Here is an 18502-nt window from a genome sequence, read left to right as displayed (position 1 = left end):
GTGCTATACTCTAATTTTCAAAAAAGTTTTGAGGTCGGTAAGATTTGTCATGTTTTTGAAAGAAGTCTCTTATGCTCACCAGGGATGCATTTGTTTGATCAAAAATATAGTAAAACAGTAATCATTTTTTTGTGGAAACCCTGATAGCAGGATTCTTCAATAAATGGAAAGCTCAAAGAGCAGTATTTATTTGAAATAAACCGTAATAAACAGCATTACATGATGATTAATTTTGAGTGTGTACTGACAGCAATCATAAACTATGCTGTATGCATAAACTCGCTCTATTCACTATACAAACTACACACACACACACACCCACAGACGCAGACTTCTAGCATTCTGAGCACTATTGAGTGGGGTTCTTTCGCACCAGTGGACATGTACCGTAAGGCTGTGTCAGTAGTCATACTCTTGGGACTGTAATGACTCAATGTCACACTGAGAAAAATTGCCAAAAAAGTGAAACTCCCACACAGAAGCTGACTTTGCCTAAAGCCTGAGCTGCTGACCTTCCCCTAAGCCTGAGTGTGTGAGTTTAAAGATATGTGTGTGCATTTGTGAGAGAGAGAAAGACTGACAGAGACAAAAAAACAAAACAAAAAAAAACTTTCAGCTTTTCCATGAGTCATAAATTGCAGAAGTTAACTGTTATTTTAAATTGTAATAATATTTTCACAATATAAGTTTTTACTTTATTTTTGATCAAGAACAGACTTATTTCAAAAACATAAAGGTGCAATATGTAATATATGTGCAGTAAAATATCTAAAAAACAATAGGCCAGTGTTATATATTTTGTTCACTTGAGTACTTACGATATCCCAAATGTTTGCAACTATTCGTAAATCATGACAAAATGGCAGAACTCTACAACGAGCTTCTTCCCGGGTTAGTGACATCACAAACCATAAAATTTACATACCCTGCCCTTGAGAACACTCAACATAGGAGGTGAGGCCATGTTAGGCTCTTTAGAGAAGGGGAAGCGTTGTTGTAGTAGAGTGTTGTTACCATGCTGGCATTTTACACCGGACTGCTTCACAAACGAGGGTCAATTCAATGCTGGATTTGCACAAAAGATTAACATGATGGCACATGCTAGTCGATGAGTTGTATCAACTCCACAGCAACTACATAAATTTATCCACTAACCATTCAGAAACGTCCAGTTGCATTCTATAAGTTGTAACTTCTTCCTGAGTCTCTCCATCAGTGTCTGACTCTGGTTTGAGCAATGTTAGGCTGAACACAGTTACTGGCAATCGGCATTTTGTCTGTGTGAGATTCTCCAGCTTTGTTGTTGTTGTTGAGGAACTGAAGCACAAGCTGTTAAAGCTCTGCCCTCTTCTGGAAAGTGGGCCGGGAGCAGCTGCTCATTTGCATTTAAAGGGACACACACAAAAATGGTGTTTTTGCTCACACCCAAAAAGGGCCAAATTTGACAAGCTATAATAAATGACCTGTGGGGTATTTTGAGACACATTCTGGGGACATCAGAGACTTCAATTACATTTTGTAATACTTTTGTCATGGGCAACAACATATATCAATGCCTCAGATCTGTCCAAACAAACTGTATTTACACATTTTACCTTTACTCCCATCCACACATTCTGAGACCTGAGACCTTTTTTTTTTTTTTTAAATTAGTATTTCTCAATCGTCTATATATGCAGCACACAATGTTTATGTGTCAGATTGTAGCTGTGTGCTCTGCATTTCAGTCCTCCACTTCCCAAATTGGCACCAGACAGCAGCAGTCCCTCCCTGTCTCCCTGTGCTGGGCTTAGGCAGCCTTTCAGCTGGGGGATCCCTGTTCTGCTGAGCTCATCAGACTGACCCCTTTCAGAGAGACGTGGATCAACTGCCTCTGTGGTCTTTTCTCCCTCTACAAGCAGTGAATGTGCTAAAACAGCACAGGATAATCACTTGGCATTAGTACCTGTTGTGTAAAGCATTAGTGGTAAGAATTGACTGGTGGGACTTGTGGTCTCCCACTGAACGCTAAAGCTGATGAGGCTTGATCCTGGCACCACTACGGAGGGCAGATTACCAAGAGTGGCCAGGCTTACATATTAACATGTCCCAGCATGCACTGGCGCCAGACACCATGTGATGGAGAAGCAAGCTGCTAACTTATTGACTTTCCTGTCTGAAAAATACATTTTTTTACTGGGTTTTTACTGGGCAATTTATATAATGATATATTTTGGGTTTTATTTGCTTTCATTCATGAGTTAAATGCACTATTTTTTATTATTTTTTTTTAGAACCCAAAGGAGGAATTTCTGTTTAGCTGATGAGCTTATAATACGCTTCTCATTATAAATTAGGTCACATGCTCTAAATCTCTGCCCACAAAAATGTTTGAAACTACTCAAATGAAATGGCATGAAATTAAAATTAATATATTTTCATAATTCATCCATGTATATGTTTATTTATTTTATTTTTTACTGTATATCTCTTATTCAAATTGTTATAACTCAGTCTTCCAGTGAAACTACAGATTTCTCTCTGGTGATGTATGCCAGACATCTCCAATCATTTTGTCTACTTAAGCGCTGCACCCTAGATGATTACAATCAGATCTGCCTCCATCCAATCAACATCTGATGGACAGAACCAAGTCACCGCCCTATAATTTTCCTTTTTCATTATTCCATTACACTCGGATAATATACATCAGGAAAAGAAATGTGAGTGAAATTGTCCCATTTCATTGCAAATTTAAATGGCATAATAAGCATTCCAAACTCAGAGGTTAAAGGGTTAGTACACCCATAAATTAAAATCCTGTCATTTATTACTCACCCATGTGTTGTTCCATAATGGTATGACCTTCATTCAACTTCAGAACACAAATTCTCCATAGAGATCCAACACATCTACCACTACTGACTACTGAGTGGCTTAAACTCAATTTTAAGAAGTGATGCAAGTGCTTTGTTTGTGCAAAAAAACCCCCACATAATTTACGCAACAATGCCAGCTCTCGTGTGGACACAACACAACACGAGTGTGTCGTGATGCTTTCGCAAACATGTGCGTTGTGTTGATGCACAAATCTGAACACAACGCATGCATCGTGATGCTCTCATGATGCATGTTGCAGATCAATATTCTTGTAAGTAAAGAGGTAAATTATGTTTTTGTGCACAAACAAAGCACTCGCGTCACTTCATAAAATTGAGTTTAAGCCACTGGAGTCACATGGAGTACTTTAATGATGTTTTTCCTACCATTCTGGACCTTGGAGTGGTAGTTGCGCTGTTGTATAAATTAATCACTTAATCACATTAATCACTTAATTTGTGTTCTGAAGATGAACGAAGGTCTTACGGACCTTATGCACATGCAGACAGTCATTTAATTAAATCACAGCATATCATGATTTCAATTTTATTTCAATTAATTGTGCACCCCTGCTTGCCAGTGAAAGTTGTACTCTGGGCTATAAGTATGGAGAGTGCCTTTATCTCCCAAAAGAGCTGTCAATCACATTGTCATTTCTTTAAATGTTCCCTTTGTGGCTGATTTCATTTCGGCTTTGTCATGGAGTGAATTCCAGTAAAATTGCTGAGATAGTACCTCTAGGCCTGATCAAAGTAGGGTTTTAATCATGGCAGACTCTGGTGACATTTCCAGAGCATTATTACCCCCGTTTACCATGAATCACATTACCTACTCCCATCAGCACCGCTCGAAATCAGATTTAGCACTCACCTCCTGCCTCACGGACCGCTCTGATTGGAGCATAACTCAATTCAGCACACAGAAGCAGTCCCATTGCTCAGATCTACTCACAATCACTCTTACTATGACCCCTTTGAGCAGTTCACCTGCAAAGAGGAGAATTTATAAGACCTCTTACTCTCTTTCTTCTTGATTTGGGTAATACTTGGTGGAGCTCTGAGTGTCTGACTGAGGAATCTCATAGCTCTGGGATGTCAGTGTGGAATAGTCTTTAAATCACAAAATGCTCTGGGCATTTTCTAACTCTTAACGAGCCCAGCTTCCTCTTTCTCTTCCTTTCAGTGCTTATCTTTCTGTTACTTTTCCTCGTACTATATTTTACTTGACATACTTAACCTAAATTTCACCTCCCCTGCTTGCTTATCTCCCTGTTTGACGTCATGGCAATGGTTGTGCGTGTACTCCACTGTTTTGTGGTCAGTACAATTTTTTTTTTTTTTTAAGAAAATTATCGAATTGAACAAATACATTACATTGATGAAAAATTACAGTAACGACACATAATGTTTTTTTTAAACTTGTTTTTATTCATCAAAAAAGTCCTGATTTTTTTTTTTTTTTTTTCAGTTTCCACAAAAAATATTCAGCTTTTTTCAACATTTGTAATTATAAGAAATGTTTCTTGAGCAGCAAATCATCATATTAGAATGATTTCTGAAAGGTCACGTGACACTGAAGACTGGAGTAATGATGCTGAAAATTCAGCTTTGCCATCACAGGAATAAATTACATTTTAAAATATATTAAAATAGAAAACATTTATTTTAGACCATATAGTCATTATATTCTGCTATATTAGTGTTTTTACTGTATTTTTGATCAAATAATTGCAGTGTAAGTGAACATAAGAGACTTTTAAAAACTTACTGACACCAAACTCTTTGAGTTTTTTGCACATACTTCTTAAGGCACATACAACTGTGCTGAGCAGACATTTCTGACTGAATGGCTCTGTTGTTTATATACATGCACACAGGCAATCTGTCTTTCCCAAAAGCTTCATTCCTCTTCAGTTGTAATAGTATGATAATTGGCTTGACGTTAGAGGAAATCTTTTGTATATTATTAGAGATGGGATTAGCAATGTTAATTCATGTATCCTATTATCGGCATATAAATCCATCAGATTAATTTCAAAGCAGGATACAGTGTTAGTGGTGCTCAGAGACGAACAGTGCTCTGTTTCTGTTTGCTTACAAATGCTTGAGACTTTTAGCAGTTGAATGTGTGCAGGGCTCTGTCTGTCATGATGCCAGGTCTATGTTTACTCTCTGTCTTTGGCATGCTTAATACTTCTCGTCCTGACAAAACCAGGCTCAGCCAGATCAACTTTATGATCACTTGAACACACTGTGCTTTGTTAGACAAGTTTGTGTCTAATCATTTGAGTAATACACACACACAAAAAAAAAAAAAATAAAATAAAATAAAAATAACATGGCAAAATACTGGTAAATAGTGAAAAAGCAACCTAATTGTTCCTTCTAAAAAATGCTGGGTTAAAAACAACCCAAGTTGGGTTGAAAATGGACAAACCCAGCAATTGGGTTGTTTTAACCCAGCGGTAGGGTTAAATGTTTGCCCAACCTGCTGGGTAGTTTTATTTAACTCAACTATTGTTTAAAAATTACTTTATTGCTTAATTAAAATTAACCCAAAGTATGTTGGAAATGAACATTTATTAATGTTCAATGAATAATTATTAAACAATAAACATTTATTAAATTGCTTATTAATAAATTTATATTAATAAACTATTAAACTATTAAATTGATATTAATAAAATATTAAAGCTTATTAATAAACATTCACCTTTTGTCTATTATTGTTGTCTCTAATTGCATCTGGTTTTTAATTTCCCAACTATTTTGGGTTCATTTTAAGCTAGCCATATAGCAATTTTTAAACAATAGTTGGTTTAAGTAAAACTACCCAGCAGGTTGGGCAAACATTTAACCCAACTGCTGAGTTAAAACAACCCAGTTGCTGGGTTTGTCCATTTTCTAGAGTGTTCATGTTATAGTGCATACTAGGAATATCAGTATCAAAGGTAAGTAGATTTTGCTTAATTTTATACATTTGAAACATACTCAAATGTTTTTCTAATTCAAAATTGATCATTGAGGACTCATTGTAAATACAACAAACAATTAAACCTGCAAGCAGCGATGAAAGGGCCCTTGCACCTGGGCTCACCGCCACCCGGTGACCTTAGGAAAACTGTGAACAGTGGGCAATAGTCATTTAAGCGGATAAATAGAGGAGAAATAAGTCATTTTGATGCACCACACTTCCTGCTGCCAACAGGTGGTGCTTTGACTATAACTGAATATTGTCATGTGGATGTGTTCAGGGCAGGTCTATTATCAAACATGTTAAGTTTGGAGCAGATCGGACATTGTATGCCTGAGTTACAACAACTTGTTGGCTTTAATCATATACTTTAGCACTTAGCCAAGTGTTTCATGATTTAACGTGTTTCTAGTATGTTTGGTACTTCATGGCATATTGAAATGTGGTTCTGGGAGTGAATTACAGTGTAAAGCATACTATTTCCTGTTGTCAGCTGGTGGTGCTACGACTAACTGAATATTGTCATATAGATGTCTTCAGGCCAGGACTCTTATCACATATGTGAAGTTTGGGGCAGATTGGACATTGTATGCCTGAGTTACAACATCTTCCTCTTTCATGGTGAAACATCAGACTTTGTCAGGCCGCCACGGACACGCCCTTCAACGAAAACTCAAGATCTTTGCAAGTTAACATCATTAAGGCCTTAAGATTAGACTGACCAAATATGATGTGGTTCTGTTTGAATCTCTATGAGGAGTTAATCACAGTGTAAAACATGACATTTCCTGTTGCCCGCTGGTGGCGCTAAATGACTGTAAGTGAATATTGGCATATAGATGTCTTCAGGTCAGGACTCTAATAAAACGTGAAGTTTGGGGCAAATCGGACATTAGCCCTGTCCAAATATCCACACTTGCGGTCTTTTTATTACCCGATGGGACACACTTATAGTCTTGCAAAAAATGCAAGCGTTTCGATTTTTTTCTTGTAATTATTATTTCCAATACTTTTCATTTTAAAATGCACTTCTAAATGTCTGTTCAGTGGTTGCTATGTAACTAACAGAAGACAATTTTAAAATTGTGGTGCATCTTTAAGTGATAAAAAGTAGTTGCAAATGATGTACAAAATAAACATAGCCTACCCATCTTTGCATCAATAAAATGTGCAACACTTTACTACCAAATTATATGTAGTATTTAATTAATTTAACTTGCAGTTGAATGCTTTCCCTGACATCTCGCGATTTTGGGGCATGCGAGTTCCCTAACATAATGCATGATGGGATACGCTTAGCCTCGAATACCGCTCCGAAGCGGTATTTGAGATAATGTGGGTTTAGTGTGCATTTAGTGGGCATTTTTAAGACATGGGACAGTCTTGCGCACTTACTTCCTGTCGTGTGGCCGCGCTGTCAAGTGGCCAAGACCGCAAGTGTGGGTATTTGGACAGGACAATTGTATACCCGAGTTACAACAACTTCCTGTTTCATGGTGAAACATCAAACTTTGTCAGGCCGCCATGGACACGCCTTTCAATGAAAAGTCAAGATCTTAGCAATTTAACATTGCAAAGGCCTTTAGATTAGACTGACTGATGATGTTGATCTGATTAAAGCTCTAGGAGGAGTTTTTCAAAGTACAACATCTAGAAATGGCAAAAACTGCAAAAATTTTGCAGAGAAAATTCTAAATATCTCACTTCCTGTTGGGTTTACAGATTTTGGACCCAGGGAGATTTTTGTAGGTATTGGGCTGATACATGTCTACCAGATTTCATACTTGTACGTGAACTTAAGGGCGCTTAATTGAAATTTTGTAGGTAGTGCTATAGTGAAACCCATATCAGAATGATCAATAATCCGAAATGTTCACCACTTCTGACATGTGTGCAAAGTTTCATGAGTTTTTGAGAACGTTTAGGCCCTCAAAAATACGATTCATTTCGGAGAAGAAGAAGAATTGACTGAGCAATTACAATAAGGGTCCTCACACCATCAGTGCTCGGGCCCTAATAATGCTAATTTATAAGTCGGGCTTTAATTTTTGTATGCTTGAAATGAGTACAAATGCTTAAAATGCAGTAAATGAATCGTTGATGGTAGCGAGTTGGTCTCAGCTCTCATGCTGACTGCTTCATGATTTTGTGGTGTAGGCTGAGGGGCATCTGCAGTCATGTGTCATTGTTTACGTCACTGATGACCTTGACCATGTAACTCTCACTTCCCTCCCTCACGTCTGGACATTGTGGATCTTTCCTAGGAAATTCTGAGGAGAGAGAGAGTGAAAATGACAAACAGAACTGCTGTAGGAAAGATATTGTCAGATGAAAATATTATATCTACATTTGTCCCTCAGTTGAACTACTGATCTTTCCCCTTTGATTCATGTACAAACTATGCTTATCTTGCTAATCTCATTTATGTGTAAACACTGCAATAGCATTACAAGACGGTACTGTTTTTACAGACAAGCTTAAACTCTAATCCCAAGCAGTGTGAACAATGCACACCTTGGCCCGTGGTTGAGTAGTTAAGCCATCACAGTGGCAGTTGCTACGCATATCATCAGTACAGTTGGTATCCTCAACCATTTGTCAACATTCTTACATACTGGGAAAAAATGGATTAGATGCTTGAGGCTTACCGCACGACTGTCCAAAAGAGTTACAACTGTTCCCAATCATGCTCTTAGTGCCTGTGAAAGTGATATTTGACCCTTAACAAGTTTTACATGAATACTGGTGAAGATTGGAGATTTACAAGAGCTGTAGACTGCAAAATGGATTTCTACAGGCTAATAAAGTTACAGTGTAGCCAGACTGTGGTGCAGAGGTGAGTGTGTGGAACACATTGTGTATTAGAGCAGCCTTGACCTGCACTTTCTGCTCACCGATTGCCATGATTACAGTAGTTGTGTGTTGCTTCTAGCACAGTTAGTGGCAGTTTACACCCAATACAATCTTGCTTACAAAAATTTGAGACGCAGCACCGCAGAATGACAAGGAATGCAAGGTCTCAAGATATGGATGGGCAGCATCCAAATATGTGGAGTAACAGTCTGTGAAAAGATGTCCAAATTCACAGTATTCATAAAACGGGAAAGGAGTTGTGGATAGTACATGACAGATGTAGTATGTCTGGATTACATTTATACAACACACATTCATACTACATAGAACATTTTCAATATAATATATGTCAAATAAGTCCATTTGATCATGAGAGAAGCAAAGCTTTTTAAACTTCTAAGTCAGTTGCTTCTCAAAATAATTCAAAGTGCTAAATTTCGCACAAAAAACGCACTCTGAGAGATATGGAGCGTTTTCTCCCAGCTATATGAAATTTTTTTTCCTTAACGTTAATGTATAGAGCTCAGCAGCTGTGGATGAACTCATAGTATTGTTGACTGATGTATATGTTCATTGTGCTGCTTAAATGAGCATTTTAGGGCTTTATGCACATAAAAAGCCAACTTGTCACATGTAGCCTAGTTTCATTCTGCAGTGATCCTCTTATGGCTCCCTATAGAAGCAAGACTCTGCACATCTGACATTTTAACTGCTGATCTCATGCAGTAGCCTTTCACTTCAATACATAAACCTGTTAAAATGAGCCATGGGTCTCATCTAGCTGAGGCGCATCTCTAAAAGTTGCTCACGCTCCTTTCCACACATTATGTGGAACTAACTGTAATTCTTATGTCATATTGCGTTAGAGACCATCAAAGAAGTAATGCTGCATTCCATTTTCCTTGGAAGCGGGATGTCGTCACACCCAAGTTAACGGTGATCCAGTACACAGGCTGGAAATCTGATGCTGGGAGAAGATGGACACATCCAGGCAAACCTGCTTGATCTTTTAGAATACAAAAACATAAAAAAAGCAGTATTTTGCACAGATAATGTTGAAGTTGGATTGTACTGTGTGCACCACTGTGTGCAGTTTATTGAGACAATGAGAAGTGCTAATAAACAATATGAAGATTTCAGATCATTTTCTTCTAAAATGAGCATTTTTATCAAGCTCACATGTTTAGGTTCAGTAATATCACTTTAATGGCAATTAATAGGTCCTTTTCATCGCCATTAAACTGAAGTAACAGAACATAAATATATGAGCTTGATAAAAATGCTCATTTTAGAAGAAAATTTCAGATGGCACTTAGAGGCTTTTGCTCTGTTTTACAACGGTTGATTCACTGAGCAGCCATTTTGGGGTTGTTGCGGTTCACCAGAGTTTCCCAGTCACAACTCCAACTTGAGGGGGTGTTCCAGTTAAAATTTCTCACTGGGAACTAGGAATTTCCGACTTCTGAGCACAAACAGAACTCACCATATGAACACAGTCGTTGTAGTATCTTTTTGCAAATAAGCGATATGTTTTTAAGATGCTGTGTCAAGTTAAAAAAGTTAAACCCCAGGGAGTTGCAAGGAAGTGCTAGGGAAAAACTGTAAAAATTAAATGTATATTTTATTATATATACAATCCTCCTAACATGCTAACCCATGCTTATACGGGAGAGCATGCAAACTCCTGGCTCAGTTGGGGCTCAATGGACCTTCTTGGTGTAAGGCAACAGTGCTACCCATCGAGCCACCATGCTGCCCAATGAAATAAAAACTAAATATTTCATTAATAATGTTTTAGACATATTTATAATATTTATTTTACAATATAAATTGGTTCTTTGTACAAAAAAAAAAAAACATATACAGGTAGATACCTTATAAATTTTAGGATGGGGGTCTCTTGCATGAGGATGATCACATTTGGGGGTCCATTGCTTCTAAAAAAGACTGAAAACCCATGGGCTAGAGATGTGCTTTTAAACTTCTTATAACTCAAACACTGTATTTTTAGAACACTAAAAGATACAAGCTCAAATACGTTTAGCACGTTTACATAGAAAAACAATGAAAAAGCAGCGCAGTGGAATGCAAAAACACATTCTGTGTAAATGGCCCATAAACGTCTTGGTTCTTATCCTGGGGCAGTGAAAAACAAGCTATGTCTCCCATACAAACACTCTCAGTTGATGACGCAGCTTTCTACCGGTCAGAAACTGTAACGCACATTCAGTGCTATGACTGTTAAGGAAATAGTTTGGGGAATAGATGTGTGTGTTATTTGTGTTGCACATGTAAATAAGCTGCTATACTGGTCCTGCCATTTGGAGATTAGTCTCTTATGGCTGCCAATGCTGATAGATGAAATGGATAGAGCTACAGTGACATGTGATTGGCATCACAGTTACGATTCATTTAGTGATGTGTGTGCTTCATGCATTATGTATGTGGGAGCTTGCATGTTTACGTGTACATATTCTTGGCTTCCTCTCTAGAATCCCTCTGCGGACCACATCACATTTGTGACGTGTCAGGAAATGAGCGACACTAGAAATAGGCACTTTACAAAGGAAGCATGCATTATGCATTTTGTATTTTCACTACAGCGGAACACTCATTACTCATGAAAAGTTAATTATTGTAATTTACTTCATCACATCTCTGCACTATTTCAGGATTTACAGCTACTGTCTGGTTATACCAAGAACAAAATGTCAACCTTGATTATTCCTGTCTTTTTTAGTTATATAAGCTTTGTGGAATTATTAAAAGAATAAGAAAAAAAATCTAAGAGCTCTTTTTGATTTTTATAAATAGGCTGATCTAACCAAGTGTGAGAAGTGAATTATTGAAGCACAGGGTGCGCTGAGCTCCGTCTCCACTCATCAAAGCACCGCAACGCTTTTGGAATGTACAGTCTATATTTACTCATGTAAATGTGGAAAAAAATGTCTTTGACAAAAATAATACAAAACAAAGCTGTTGTTTATCTCTATTAATGCCATTTATATTCATGTTTTTTGGAGTTTGGGAATAATGACTGTTTGTTATGTATTTATGATTGTCATGGTACACTGAATAAATGTCTTTGTGTGATTAAAAGGAGCATTGTTTGCTATCTTGGCCATTCTTTGTCCATAAAACAATGGACTCTAAACAAGTCACATGTCTGTCTCTGAAATCTCAATCTGACATATTAAATTCAATGTAAAAAATTAAAAAATGGCCTTTAGCCCCATTTTACCCTATATATTGCAGATAAAAAAATGTGTATGTTTTTATTGAACATTGGTGGACCAACAGATTTTGTGTGAAAATAAATCATAAAAGTGGTTTGTTTGTTTAAAAATCTTATAAATGTATGACGTGGTAAGGTGGGCTTTTTACCCCACACACTGGGTAAAGGTTCACCAGCATGGGGCAAAAGGCGCAAAGTATTTATACATATAATTTAACTAAAATAATGAGTTTTTAATGATGTCAAAGTTAATACTTGTTCAAAACAATGACTTTAGCAAAGTTTGTACTGTTTTCTGTTTATTTTGATTTCAATTCAATTTTCACTTTATTGTTGGAATCTCTTCCAAAAATTGTCTCACATTCCACAGCGTTTACTTTATCACATTAATTTGCATCAATACACATCAACATCAAATAATACAATAGACACTATTTATACACAAAACCACATAAAGTATGTAAACACACATTCAGCTGCAGTGCAATGATTTAGTCCCTTCCTTTCTTCACAATCCTTAATAATCTTCACAATCATATAATTTATTAATATGATAAATAAAATAATAATTTTTTTTCTGTAAATACAGTATACTGACATTAAAATAAACACAATTATTTAAAAAGTAAAGATTCTGAAAGCATTGAATGACATCCCATAATAATTTAATGCAGCAGTATCAGTAAATATGATATTTTATTATATTATATGATTAATACCATATTTTTAAATATGATGGTTTCATTATAATACAGTGATTATCTCTAAGGGGGACACTCAACTTAATATATGATATTTACCATCTGAATCATGTCAACAAATGGAAAAGTCAGCCAGCTATTTATTATCATTTTTTAACAGCAAGGGCACTTTTTACCCCAAATGCCATAATTTTACAAATTTGACTTGAACAAAACTGAAAATCATTAAGTGACAATAACTTTGTCTTTAAAATATATTCAATCATTTTAGCGATTCTCATTTACTTAAATCTACAACATTAAAATTATATCACTGTAGCACAGAATCAACTTTGCCACGATCACATCAAGGATCAGCTATTCCTAAACATCCAATGTGGATTTTTAGGAATGTGCTGCAGCAAGTTGTGTCATCTATCAAATGCGCTTTTTACCCCGGTGTCAATGTCAAAAAAAGGAGCAGCATCAACCTTATATGACCTGAGCCTAGTTACATTAATTCTGATTTGTAAATAAGCTTTTGGTAACTGATGAGACCAGTAGGAGTGTTGTTCTGGCAGTGGTTATGGCTAATAGCTCTAAACTTGTATATTTGGCTGCGACCTAATGGGTTGAATGCAGGACAGCTAGTGTCTCTGAGCTGACACAGCCTGGCATGTAACCACAGTATTTGAGGGTGTAAAAAAGTAGATATTTTCTAATTTTAGAACCAAACAATTAAGCTGCTGTTTTGAAGGTCATGAAGTAGTCACCATTGTTGTTCTATTTATTTAGGCTGCTTTTAAAAGAATCCATTCTGTTATGAATTCACATTTCAAAGGCTTTTCCCTGTATACATACTTAATTTTGACTCGGGGGGGGAATTTCCACTTTTTATAGTCTTTGGGTATTTTCTAAATTAACAACATGTTGCTTTATTTGATTATGTCTTTTAATAATCTTGCGCTTCCTTTCTAGCATGCTTGCACTCATATACTGTGAAGTTTTATAACATTGGGCAAAGTCAGCTGAGTCTTTCCTGAAAGGGTCACATAATATAATTGCAATGCACTTTTAATCCACCTGTTTTCTTTTTGTAATTTTCAGTGTGCCACCGATCAATGCATTTAATCTCAGAATAAACAATCTCCTCTCTGCTGCATTCCCTTGTGGCTCACACCATACTAAAGCTCAATTGTGTTTCCTGCCGGTGTTTGATAGCTGCTCGGTACGATGGTATATTTTGTGTGGAGTAGCTATGTTTGGGATCACCGTCAGGTTTAAAAGGACCGGTCACTTGGGGCTCTCTGAACTATGATTAACCGATATATACTGATTTTATTCTTCTTCTTGGCCACATAAAAAATGACCACCAGCAACCAATAAAATTTGAATGGCTAATAACCTCAAATCCGAATGGCCTGCTGTTAGGAAAATGAATACATTCAAAATCTAGTATTTGTACCAATTTTTGTAAAAACTGTCCACAAGGAGGCACTATAATAAACAACTTTGCAGTTTTTTTTGCTAATAACTCTACAACTGGCGTGATAGAATCAAATTCTTGTTTCTCTCTCAATTCTTTCTTTAAGTCCTAACAAGTGTATAACTCATATTTATGTATTCATCCACCATTGTAATATTGTGAAAAACTTAATTTTTGAAATATTCCTTGGCCATTTGTCAGATCTTTTTAGCAGATACGATTTGATTATTTGATGAGTGTTGCCCGTTATGACTATTATGCCTATATCTTGTGTGTACATAAGCTTTGTAAAAGTTAAGTCAAAGTCAAAAAGCTTAGTTTCATGAATTTATGATGCTTGGGGGATTAACAGCCATTTCAACTGAAAGATGATGGCTTTGATATTAAAGTGATAGTTCACCCAAAAATGAAAATTCTGTCATCGTTTACTCACCCTCAAGTTGTTCCAAACCTGTATGGATTTCTTTGTTCTGCTGAAAGGAAGATATTGTGAAGATTGTTTGTAACCAAACAGTTGATGGACCCCACTGACTTCCATAGCATTTTTTCTCCATACTATGGAAGTAAATGGGAACCATCAACCGTTTGTTTACCCATATTCTTCAAAATATCTTATTTTCTTGTGTTCAGCAGAACAAAGAAATGCATTCAGGTTTGGAACAACTTGAGGGTGAGTAAATGATGACAGATTTTTTTTTTTTTTTTGGTGATCTACCTCTTTAATGTTGTCATTTAGAGGAGCAACAGGATAAGGAATATTTTAAGCATATTCTTTTTCTATCAGTTTCCATCACTTTGAATGCACAGATCTAGTTGTAATTGTGATTTTTTGACGGTAACATCTCTTCTGGAAAAAAGTGCCTTGTAATTGTGTGGTTTAATTGGTGTCATATATACAACTATATTATAAAGTGTATTTTAATGCCTTATTGACTCGAAATAATCTTAGTTTTGTAACTATTTATTTAGTGATTTGGATTTGTGTGTCGAGATTCTCAGAAGGACCTCCAAACTTAGCCGAGTCCATCGTCTGACCTCCAGAGTGTTTTTGTTAGCTGTGGAAACAGGGCACTTCAAGGCAAGAACTTCCAGAGTAAATAAAGCCTCTAGAAACTAGATAAGGTATATTGGTTTTTAATTCAGTACAGATGAAGACAGACAGACAGTGAAACTGGATCGTTTTCTCCTCCCTCCCTCAGGTCTCTGAGATTCACTATGTTTTCTACTCTAACACCCCCCCCACACACATTAAATACACCAATAGTGTTACTCTCCAAACTACTCTCACCTATATATATAGATCACCTAGAGCATGTTTTACTCAATCTTAAGCATGTTGATGAAGAGAAAGAGCAGAAAATTGTGAAGTCAATATCATATAGCCAAGAGAAGAACAGATAAAAGAGAACACTGTATTAGATCCATCTGTTGGCAGTTCCTGATTGTTTTTGTTCGCAGCTCTGAATTATATTTATATTTCTCCATGGTGCCTCATGTACTGGACTTCTTCGGCTTACCTATGATTATGAAGTGTTGCAGTTGCTGTAAATCAAAAGTTCATAAGGCCTTTGGCATTTACATAGATGATTTATGCATTTATGTTCATTCCATTAGCCAACATTGTCAGGGCAACACACATGACACAACACCACAATATATTATCTAAGCAACGTAATATGTAATGAAACACCCTAATGTATGACTGATAAATAAAATAACAGACATGATGTCTGAAAACATATTTTTATTCTTATATATATTATATATATATATATATATATATATATATATATATTATATATATATATATATATATATATATATATATATATACACAATAAATGTCAAGTTTGGAAACATTACATAAGTCTCTTATGCTCACCAAGGCTGCATTTATTTCTTCATAAAAACAGGCACTACAATAAAAATAGTAATATTGTGAAATATTACAATTTAAAATAACTGTTTTCTATAATAATTAATTTAAAATTGTAATTCATGTGCTGATAAAGTTGAATTTTCAGCATCATTACTACAGTCTTCAGTGTCACATGATCCTTCAGGAATCATTCTAATATGCTGGTTTGCTGCTCAAGAATCAACTTTTATCAATGTTGAAAACCGTTTTTTGCTGCTTAACATTTTCGTGAAAACAATGGTACCATTCAAACGTTTGTGGTAAGATTAAAAAAGAGAGAAATTAATACTTTTATTCATCAGTGATGCATTAAATTGATCAAAAGTGAAGACAATTATAAGTTACAAAAGATCAGTTTAATAAATGCCTTCATAAATGTAATAAATGCAGTTAATTGAATTTTTTATTCATCCTGAGAAAAGTATCACCATTTCCACAAAATGATACAAAAAAATATTAAGCAGCACAACTGTTTTCAACATTTATAATAATAATAATCAGACATGTTTCTTGAGCACCAAATCAGCTTATGAGAATGATTTCTGAAAGATCATGTGACACTGAAGACTGGAGTAATGATGCTGAAAATTCAGCTTTGCCATCACAGGGATATATTGCATTTTAAAATATAATACAATAAAAAACATGTTTACTTTAACATTTCAAAATGATTTATTCTTTACAATGATTGATTTATTTTTTGATTATATTCCACCTCCATTGTAAAGTATGCACATTCAGAGGAGCATTGGTGGGGCAGAGCATGTGATCTGCACTTTTCACTGTCCATTAGACTCTAACTACAGGCAGGCAAGCCTACTGGGCTTTCCCTCTGACATGCCTCACACTGTTTGTCTATGTGTGTGTGATTTCCAAGGCCATGGGAGTGTTTTCCAAGTGCTTGCTCTTCCATGAGCACACCTGAACTCCGCGGCTGATGCGAAGCCTCAGGTTGCTCCGTGTCGAGAGCTGTTTAGGGTAACCATGCGCGACAATGCAATCGTGTTTTTCTGTCACTAATTCTCTTTTTCTGCTCCATTCTCACAGAACCATTCACTCTTCAGTTCGAGCTATAGCAGTCCCCTTCGTCTTGGGCTAACATTAAACTCATTTACTTGGGTTTTTGAAGACATGAAAGAGACGTTCTGAGGTTTTCAGGAATCGGAGATTGATTTGCCTGTGCTAACAGACAGCATGCTGAATATCCTGATATCCTCGCTGGTCGATGCGGATCGTAACATGCGATGGAGGAGGACTGAGCGATTGTCCTCGTTGGCAGTATTTATCATTCTATTTCTTTGTGTTGTTGTTTTCTGTGTTGCTTGGGTCAGTGATAGTCAGGATTCCTGGTAAAATAAGCTGTGTTTGTGTTTCAGTTCATTTTCTGGTCTAGTCATTCATGGCTTTTAACATCATCATCATCATCCCTTTTAACATTTAATTTCATTTAGCACATGGTGATTCATAAAACTGTGTCTTTATACATTTTATTTGGTGACGGCACTAAGAATGTTGGATAATAAATGTATAGGCTTTTTATTGTTTGTGGGCTGTGGTCATTGAAAACCTTTGCTTTCTTGAATGATATTGATGTTTTATAGCTCTACTTTTCCCCTCTGATTCCTGGAGCCTAGCTATGGGAGAATGTGACCTCTTACACCAAGTTATTTTGGGTTTAACCCTCTGGTCTGGTCTATGACAAGAATTTATCCAGCAGCATGACTAATCCAAAATATCCTTAGACTCTCCCCTGGACCTGTCTGTCAATCATCAAAATATTTGTGGAATTACATCTACAAGCATTGGCCTTGTGACCATTAGCCGATATGGACTTTTAATGGAGAACATTGTGTACTTCAGTGTATCATTTGGTTTACTCAGATTACAATGTAAGTTTATTTGACTGTGCCATCCATCTGAATGACGGTTACAAGAATTGTGGGGATTAGAGACAGTTTCCTTTCTTTCTTTGTTACAGACAGTTTGCTTGCTGAATGTAAATTAAACCATTTTACTCTCTTGTTAGCAGAACTACGGGAATACTTTAGGGACCTAAAGCATCAGCGCATTATCACTGACAACTGAATGATTGATTATACTCTCAATGAGTCAATGATATTTTGTGCTTTTGTGAGGTAGTTTGTTTTTTTTCTTTCTTTTGTTATCAGCTGCAAAAATAAGCTGACATTTTACAGTGAAAAGTATAGCCCTGATTTCAAAACAATGCAAACAACATTCTGAGGCCCTGTCCTTTGGGAGGGGACCCGGAAACCACAGGAAGCGGTCTGTATTGCAGCAATTATGTCCCGTTTGGTTTCCTGAGTGGTTTATCGACAAAATAAAACCTCGATCTAAAGGTTAGACCACACGCAATCTCAGAAGTCTAGAGCCTAAGTTGTCTAATAATGATATTGGTTTTAAACAGCATTACTAAGTTACTAAAAATTACTTCTTATATTATAGTTCTCTTTCAATTATATTAATCATTAGACAAACTC

The 18502-nt window shown here is 36.2% G+C and overlaps 1 protein-coding gene across 12 annotated transcripts in view; it reads left to right on the top strand.

The window, feature by feature from the left end:
• Nucleotides 1–18502, top strand: part of tjp1a (tight junction protein 1a) — a 137757-nt gene that overhangs the window by 40367 nt on the left and 78888 nt on the right. The gene's annotated exons all lie outside the window — the stretch shown is intronic.

The sequence above is a fragment of the Chanodichthys erythropterus genome, chromosome 11 (assembly GCF_024489055.1).
Source record: "Chanodichthys erythropterus isolate Z2021 chromosome 11, ASM2448905v1, whole genome shotgun sequence".
Classification (NCBI taxonomy): Eukaryota; Metazoa; Chordata; class Actinopteri; order Cypriniformes; family Xenocyprididae; genus Chanodichthys; species Chanodichthys erythropterus.
This window is presented reverse-complemented; position numbering and strand designations above follow the sequence as displayed.